The 9,472-nt window shown below is 45.4% G+C and overlaps 1 pseudogene; it reads right to left on the reverse strand.

Moving 5' to 3' along the window:
- Positions 1–1,331: 1,331 nt before the first annotated feature.
- LOC135508912 (caprin-1-like) overlaps positions 1,332–9,472 on the reverse strand; it is a 107,735-nt pseudogene continuing 99,594 nt past the window's right edge.

Here is a 9,472-nt window from a genome sequence, read left to right on the forward strand (position 1 = left end):
TGTGTTATTTCATTTAAAAAAAGTTTACAGGAATATTTGCTTCAAAACAGGGAATGCTTAAACCCAGTTGTCGGATTTACAGCTTGGCTTGTATATTCAGACTCATTTTAAAACAAATCGTTTTTTATTTTAAATGTCAAAGCAGGCATGACTTTGATCCAAAAGGCAGGATTTTAAAAATATTTTTTAAACTAATGAGGAACACCACATGACAAATAAAAAGTGAGGTGGGGGCAAACTGCATTCTGGGTATCTTGGATAAGTGTGGCATGGCATGTCGCTCAGTCAAAACCTGTCCCAATTCGCTCCTTACACCCCCCCCCCACCACCACCTTGGACCCTTACATTTTTTTTTTTTTTACAGATCTGTAATACGCAATATGGTGGAAACTTCACATGCGATTGTTGCATCCTTGTCCCACTCAGGACAAAAAAAAGAGAGACATAAGTCAGTCTACCACTACACCAGTTTTACGTCTCCAGACATTTTAAGGCTCAGACAGACCAGTAGCTTTTTCCAGCTGAGAGAACTTAACACCTCTGTTCAGAGTGCTGACTGCAAACAGATTTTACACGTAGAGTCGCACGAAAATGTCACATGTCCACCAGCGATCAGGTGGTCGCTGAACAAACAGCAGATCAACATTCAGTACGGTGCGTGTGATCCCTTAGATCTGAAAACATTGAAAGGCCGAGGAGTTGGAACCAGCAGTCGGAGTCAGTCAAACAGACCCGATCAGGACCTGTTGGCCTGGGCATTGCCTCCTCGAGACACACCTCTGGGTCCCTGACCCGCACCACGTTTGTAGTTCTGATTCAGCATTTCACGGTCTACCTGATTATAACCGTTCTGAAGCGACGGGGGAAGAGGGAGAACAACATTATTGACAGTTCTTAGAGAGAGAAGTCCTTTATAGATTCCTAACAAATACAATGAGACTATTCAGTAAAATGGCAAGGAGAAGGAACACAAAACCAGTCCGCTCTGGGATACCGGCCCACTGCTCGTAACCGCTAGGCAACCTGCCACTCCCTGCTCTTATAGATGCCAAACAGAACATTTGCGACCGTCCAAGATCCCTTATGGCAAAGGGAAGGACAACTTTGAGGGCCAACTTCCCAGACACAGATTAAGTCTGGTCTTGAACTACAAAAAAAAAAAAGCTCCCCCAATTGAAAGTGCTTTTTAGTCCAGAGCTTAATCCGTGTCCGGGAAACTGGTCCTGAGCATGTTAGCTCAACATCCATCCCAAACCTGTGTGAGTGATGAGGTCAAAAGCTATTTACCCCCCGTTGGTAGTTGCCCCCGTTGGAGTAGTCCCGAGGTGTGTTGAAGTGGGCCTGTTGGTGTCCAGAGTTAGGAGTGTTGGTGAAAGCAGACCGGTGACTGTCACACCCTGGAATGGATCGTTACACTCAATTTTATATATATATATATATATATTTATATATATTATATATATATATGTATATTTTAAAAGGTCTCACTTCTCAAACACAATATCATCAACTCCAAAAGCGAACAGAAAGCTGTAGTATATTGAAGATGCTGGGCGGCAGGGTAGCCTAGTGGTTAGAGTGTTGGACTAGTAACCGGAAGGTTGCAAGTTCAAACCCCCGAGCTGACAAGATGTCGTTCTGACCCTGAACAAGGCAGTTAACCCACTGTTCCTAGTCCGTCATTGAAAATAAAAAATTTGTTCTTAACTGACTTGCCTCGTTAAATAAAAGGTAAAATATAAAAAAACAAATGCTGTGTGGCCCTGCAGTAGTTAACAGTGACTGTAAAGGACCGATACTGGACCTCTGTAGCCGTTGGCATTATGTGCCCCCCTGCGGGTCATGCCTCTGCTGTTGTAGAAGGACTGGGCCTGGTGACTGGCCCCAGGCCCAAACCCTGTACCCTGCTGGCTGAGCTGCTGCCTCTGGGACAAGTCCTGGCTGGGCAGGGATAGGTCCTGGGAGTGGAAGGCACTAACCACTACAGGAAAAAAATAAAAAATAATAATGTTTATGTAAAATGGCAATTTTAAGACCAGTCATGAAATATCGTTGTTCAACGTGTCCTTCCAGGATGGTTACAGCAGCACAATGGTGTATGGCTCCACTCGGAAGTGGGAAAAGAGCCGAAAACTGCTCTAACCCTGCTAACTCACCAGACTGCTGCTTCTCTGTCTGCATCTCCGTCTGCTCCACAGGGAGCTGCTGTGATTGGCTGCTGAAGCCCTGTTGGCTGTAGCTGTTCTGGTATTGGCTGGCCTGGGTCAAGGCTTCCGTCTCATTGGCTGGCGGGATAGGGGCGTTGAGGTTGAATACCTGAGGGGAATACGGCAGCCTGGTGAGTACTGTGGTTCAACCATGAACAATAGGTACTTCCTGAAAATATTGAGAAAAGGTCAGAGTTAGTCACAATCTGGAACTTGTGTTTCAGGCCAATCCCTGCCACAAACTAAGGAATGCAATCTGTTGCTACTCAACCTTGTCCAAGTGGAGCTCGTCAAATCAAACTTTGTCACATGCGCCGAATACAAGTACGACGTGAAATTCGTACGTACAAGCCCTTAACTCGTCTTGAACTGTTGGTTATGAAAATATTTACCAAATAAACTAAAAGTTTAAAAAATAAAAACAAAATAACAATAACGAGGCTATATGCAGGGCACGGTACCTAGTCAGTGGGCGGGGATACAGGTTAGCGGTAGGACGGCTGCGTGGTCCCATGGTGTTTATACTTGCGTACTATTGTTTGTACAGATGAACGTGGTACCTTCAGGCGTTTGGAAATTGCTCCCAAGGATGAACCAGACTTGGAGATGGAGGTCTACTTAAATTTTTTTCTGAGGTCTTGGCTGATTTATTTTAATTTTCCCATAAAGTCAAGCAAAGAGGCACTAAGTTTGAAGGTAGGCCTGGAAATACATCCACAGGTACACCTCCAATTGACTCAAATTATGTCAATTAGCCCATCAGAAGCTTTTAAAGCCATGACATCATTTTCTGGAATTTTCCAAGCTGTTTAAAGGCAGTCAACTTAGTGTATGTAAACTTCTGACCCACTGGAATTGTGATAGTGAATTATAAGTGAAATAATCTGTCTGTAAACAACTGTTGGAAAAATGTCATGCACAAAGTAGATGTCCTAACCGACTTGCCAAAACTATAGTTTGTTAAGAAGAAATTTGTGGAGTGGTTGAAAAACGAGTTTTAATGACTCCAACCTAAGTGTATGTAACCTTCTGACTCCAACCTAAGTGTTTGTAACCTTCTGACTCCAACCTAAGTGTTTGTAACCTTCTGACTCCAACCTAAGTGTATGTAACCTTCTGACTCCAACCTAACATGTACCTTGTAAACCTTCTGACTCCAACCTAAGTGTTTGTAACCTTCTGACTCCAACCTAAGTGTATGTAACCTTCTGACTCCAACCTAAGTGTATGTAACCTTCTGACTCCAACCTAAGTGTATGTAACCTTCTGACTCCAACCTAAGTGTATGTAACCTTCTGACTCCAACCTAAGTGTTTGTAACCTTCTGACTCCAACCTAAGTGTATGTAAAGTTCTGACTCCAACCTAAGTCTATGTAACCTTCTGACTCCAACTGTAGGTCCTGGATGGCAGGAAGCTTAGCCTCAGTGGTATGCGTATGCATGGCTCAAATCAAAACAATGCTCTCCTCTTTCTTAGTTCAGTGATGTTAACATAAGGTGACCTAGCTCCTTTTTCCTAATATCATCACAGAATGGTTTTGCGTGTAAAATCCCCCCTCCCAAATAGTAATAAAAGTAGCGTCCTTGTCTCAGAAAAGATTACATGTGAGCCATTGTGTGCGTGTGTGTGTGTGTGTCTCCAAGTATCTAAAAGTGTGTGACCTTACTGTTTGCATGGACTGGAATGGTGCTGCGTTGACATTGATGCCGGAGCTGTGTGGGGGTTTGGGGCCGTTGACAGACTGGAAGACCTCCTGGGTCTGAGAGGAGGACAGGGAAACCTGGATGGGAAGGAATAATGTCTTTAACATGTATTTCACCAGGGAGAGATGGTGGTTGTCCCCACCTAGCTACACTACGTGACCAACTGTATGTGGACACCTGCTCGTCGAACATGTCACTTCAAAATCATGGGCGTTAATATGGAGTTGGTCCCCGTCTTTGCTGCTATAACAGCCTCCACTCTTCTGGGAAGGCTTTCCTCTAGATGTTGGAACATTGCTGCTATAACAGCCTCCACTCTTCTGGGAAGGCTTTCCACTAGATGGTGGAACATTGCTGCTATAACAGCCTCCACTCTTCTGGGAAGGCTTTCCACTAGATGTTGGAACATTGCTGCTATAACAGCCTCCACTCTTCTGGGAAGGCTTTCCACTAGATGTTGGAACATTGCTGCTATAACATAATAATAATATATATATCCCATTTGGGAAGGCTTTTGTCAGATTACAAGTTGGAACCACTACTTTTACATATGGGTGGTCCCAGCGGGAATCCACTCTTCTGGGAAGCGCTTGCTCTACCGACTGTAGGCCACACAGGACCCTATAACAGCCTCCACTCTTCTGGGAAGGCTTTCCACTAGATGTTGGAACATTGCTGCTATAACAGCCTCCACTCTTCTGGGAAGGCTTTCCACTAGATGTTGGAACATTGCTGCTATAACAGCCTCCACTCTTCTGGGAAGGCTTTCCACCAGATGTTGGAACATTGCTGCGGGGACTTGCTTCAATTCAGCCAGAAGAGCATTAGTGTGGTTGGGCACTGATGTTGGGCGATTAGGCCTGGCTCATAAGAATGGCTTATTTTAGAGCTCAGTAAAAATCGTATCCTTGGTTGCAACACTCACAACCAAGTTCCAAACTGCCTCTGAAAGCAACGTCAGCACAAGAACTGTTCGTTGGGGAGCTTCATGAAACATATTTCCATGGCCGAGCAGCCATGGAATCCCATATGTGGAAGAACTTGACTGGCCTGCACAGAGCCCTGACCTCAACCCCATCGAACACCTTTGGGAATAAATTGGAACGCCGACAGAGCCAGGACGGAAGCAAGTGTGTCAGTGTACATGGGTCAATACAAGGGTCAACTCCATCTGTGTAGCCAGGTTGTTATCTATTTAGCAGAGTTTTGACAATAGAAGCTGTTCTATCGCCACTAATTATGGCGCTGTGGCTCCGATAGAGTGATGAGATTCTGGTAGTCTGGAGGGGCGCAGAGGACAACTTGAGTAGATGTGTTGTACCAACTCCACTAATCTCCATTTTTATTTACAGAAGAGCATTACACTTCCTCTGTCAATTCCCTGGACCTCACCAATTTTTGTGTGTGTATATATATATTTTTTTTAAAGGTACGGTGATAAGCTTGAAACGACTATTTCTTGCCAACTTCTCTGTAGGAACACGCTCCTATGATAGTAAACATCCTAAACCTCTAAAAATTATTCAGAAGCCCCGTCGGCGAGAGGCGGGTGCACTTGATTCAGAAGCCCCGTCGGCGGGAGGCGGGGATTCAGAAGCCCGCCGGCGAGAGGCGGGGGCACTTGATTCAGAAGCCCTGTCGGCGTCACAGAGGCGGGGGTGCACTTGAAGCCCTGCCGGCAGAGGCGGGTGCACTTGCTCTGTCGGCGAGAGGCGGGTGGCCATCTGCTGCGGCTTCTGCCAACGTGACTGAACATCAGGTACAGGTCCAGTAAAAATGTTAAAAAGCTAATTATTTCAATTTATGCTCAGCTATGACTCGCAAGTGATACAACTGATCTATTTTGTTATCAAAGCTCGAGTTTTGAAATATAGTATGGTCCGAGAACAACATTGGCAGTCCAGACATATAGCCAATATGCTGTGATAATTTTTTTTGACTTACTGCACAAACCTCAATCCTACAAAACAGTTTTTGGTATGTTAATGTTGCATAGCATTTCCTTTTTTTCTCCTTTATTTTTAAAATCATTTTTATTTTTTTACATCGGAGCTGTAGATCTCGGCTTGGTTTTCGAATGCAAAAGTGATCTTTCAGAAAAGGATGGTGACAACTGCCTTAGACTAAGGCGAATGATTGAGACTAAAGCTGAAATCATAAAAAAAACAAAAATAAAAACATATTTTTCCCCAAAGGAGGTTCCTGGAACACGGCCACAGTCATGTCTCATCATGGCTCACTAGAGAGAATGAGAGTCACGCCCTAAAAGACAAAACGTGAGAAATCTGCTCGGGTTTGTTTTTCCACACTGGTATTATAATATTGTTTAGAAATTGTGACAGAGAGGGGGCACTGTGGATCGACTGCTTAGATCGTGTCGAGACTAAGGCTCTAAATGAACAGCGGTCTCTCATATGTTTTGTCTCTTGTTATTCAGGTGGAGTGTGTGTGTGTGTAGGAATCTTCAAATGATGATCATACTCATTTGACAAGCCCATCTAGTTGCTCCTCTATTGAGCTGATGAGCGGGACACCCCTCTGTGAGGCTGTATAGGTGCCACCCGCCTTCATACTCAAGGCTCTGATGAAGAAGGCGATTCATGCTGAAACGTAAGCCTGGTTTGTTTTCAATCAAATCAGATTTATCAGATCAGATCAGATTTATCAGATCAGATTTACTCAAATAGAATGCGACTGTTTTTGTTATTCTCCCAGACAGTCACCAGTTGAATTCTCCTGGGGGGGTAAGGAATGACAGTCACCAGTTGAATTCTCCTGGGGGTAAGGAATTACAGTCATCAGTTGAATTCTCCTGGGGGGTATGAATGACAGTCAAGTGAATTTCAGTCATCAGTTAATTCTCCTGGGGGGTAAGGAATGACAGTCACCAGTTGAATTCTCCTGGGGGTAAGGAATGACAGTCACCAGTTGAATTCTCCTGGGGGTAAGGAATGACAGTCACCAGTTGAATTCTCCTGGGGGTAAGGAATGACAGTCACCAGTTGAATTCTCCTGGGGGTAAGGAATGACAGTCACCAGTTGAATTCTCCTGGGGGTAAGGAATGACAGTCACAGTCAGTTGAATTCTCCTGGGGGGGTAAGGAATGACAGTCATCAGTTGAATTCTCCTGGGGGTAAGGAATGACAGTCACCAGTTGACTTCTCCTGGGGGGTAAGGAATGACAGTCACCAGTTGAATTCTCCTGGGGGGTAAGGAATGACAGTCACCAGTTGAATTCTCCTGGGGGTGAGGAATGACAGTCACCAGTTGAATTCTCCTGGGGGTGAGGAATGACAGTCACCAGTTGAATTCTCCTGGGGGTGAGGAATGACAGTCATCAGTTGAATTCTCCTGGGGGGTAAGGAATGACAGTCATCAGTTGAATTCTCCTGGGGGGTGAGGAATGACAGTCATCAGTTGAATTCTCCTGGGGGGTAAGGAATGACAGTCACCAGTTGAATTCTCCTGGGGGGTAAGGAATGACAGTCACCAGTTGAATTCTCCTGGGGGGGTAAGGAATGACAGTCATCAGTTGAATTCTCCTGGGGGGTAAGAATGACAGTCACCAGTTGAATTCTCCTGGGGGTAAGGAATGACAGTCACCAGTTGAATTCTCCTGGGGGTAAGGGAATGACAGTCACCAGTTGAATTCTCCTGGGGGGTGAGGAATGACAGTCATCAGTTGAATGGGGGGTGAGGAACAGTCATCAGTTGAATTCTCCTGGGGGTGAGGAATGACAGTCACCAGTTGAATTCTCCTGGGGGGTGAGGAATGACAGTCACCAGTTGAATTCTCCTGGGGGTAAGGAATGACAGTCACCAGTTGAATTCTCCTGGGGGTAAGGAATGACAGTCATCAGTTGAATTCTCCTGGGGGTAAGGAATGACAGTCATCAGTTGAATTCTCCTGGGGGTAAGGAATGACAGTCATCAGTTGAATTCTCCTGGGGGTAAGGAATGACAGTCACCAGTTGAATTCTCCTGGGGGTAAGGAATGACAGTCACCAGTTGAATTCTCCTGGGGGGAATATAGCTGAATGGGGGTACAGTCACCAGTTGAATTCTCCTGGGGGTGAGGAATGACCCCTGGGGAAGAGGAATGACAGTCACCAGTTGAATTCTCCTGGGGGTGAGGAATGACAGTCATCAGTTGAATTCTCCTGGGGGGTAAGGAATGACAGTCACCAGTTGAATTCCTGGGGGTATGAATGACAGTCATCAGTTGAATTCTCCTGGGGTGTCATCAGGAATGACACAGTCATCAGTTGAATTCTCCTGGAACATTGAATGACAGTCAGCCATCAGTTGAATTCTCCTGGGGTATGAAATATTGTAGATCAGCTGAATTTTGGGGGTAAGAATGACAGTCATCATTGACCTCCTGGGGGTAAGGAATGACAGTTATCAGTTGAATTCTCCTGGGGGTAAGGAATGACAGTCATCAGTTGAATTCTCCTGGGGGTGAGGAATGACAGTCAAGGCTGAATTCTCCCGGGTGAGTCAGTCATCAGTTGAATTCCTCCTGGGGGTGGGAACGTAAGGAATGACAGTCATCAGTTGAATTCTCTCTGGGGGGGTAAGGAATGACAGTCATCAGTTGAATTCTCCTGGGGGGTAAGGAATGACAATCATCAGTTGAATTCTCCTGGGGGTAAGGAATGACAGGCATCAGTTGAATTCTCCTGGGGGGTAAGGAATGACAGTCACCAGTTGAATTCTCCTGGGAATGACAGTCACCAGTTGAATGGGGTAAGGAATACAGTCACCAGTTGAATTCTCCTGGGGGTAAGGAATGACAGTCATCAGTTGAATTCTCCTGGGGGTAAGGAATGACAGTCATCAGTTGAATTCTCCTGGGGGTAAGGAATGACAGTCACCAGTTGAATTCTCCTGGGGGTAAGGAATGACAGTCATCAGTTGAATTCTCCTGGGGGTAAGGAATGACAGTCATCAGTTGAATTCTCCTGGGGGTAAGGAATGACAGTCATCAGTTGAATTCTCCTGGGGGTAAGGAATGACAGTCACCAGTTGAATTCTCCTGGGGGTAAGGAATGACAGTCACCAGTTGAATTCTCCTGGGGGTAAGGAATGACAGTCACCAGTTGAATTCTCCTGGGGGTGAGGAATGACAGTCATCAGTTGAATTCTCCTGGGGGTAAGGAATGACAGTCATCAGTTGAATTCTCCTGGGGAGTAAGGAATGACAGTCACCAGTTGAATTCTCCTGGGGGATAAGGAATGACAGTCACCAGTTGAATTCTCCTGGGGGTAAGGAATGACAGTCACCAGTTGAATTCTCCTGGGGGTAAGGAATGACAGTCACCAGTTGAATTCTCCTGGGGGTAAGGAATGACAGTCACCAGTTGAATTCTCCTGGGGGTAAGGAATGACAGTCATCAGTTGAATTCTCCTGGGGGTAAGGAATGACAGTCACCAGTTGAATTCTCCTGGGGGTAAGGAATGACAGTCACCAGTTGAATTCTCCTGGGGGTAAGGAATGACAGTCACCAGTTGAATTCTCCTGGGGGTAAGGAATGACAGTCACCAGTTGAATTCTCC

Source organism: Oncorhynchus masou, chromosome 22 (genome assembly GCF_036934945.1).
Source record: "Oncorhynchus masou masou isolate Uvic2021 chromosome 22, UVic_Omas_1.1, whole genome shotgun sequence".
In the NCBI taxonomy this organism is placed as follows: Eukaryota; Metazoa; Chordata; class Actinopteri; order Salmoniformes; family Salmonidae; genus Oncorhynchus; species Oncorhynchus masou.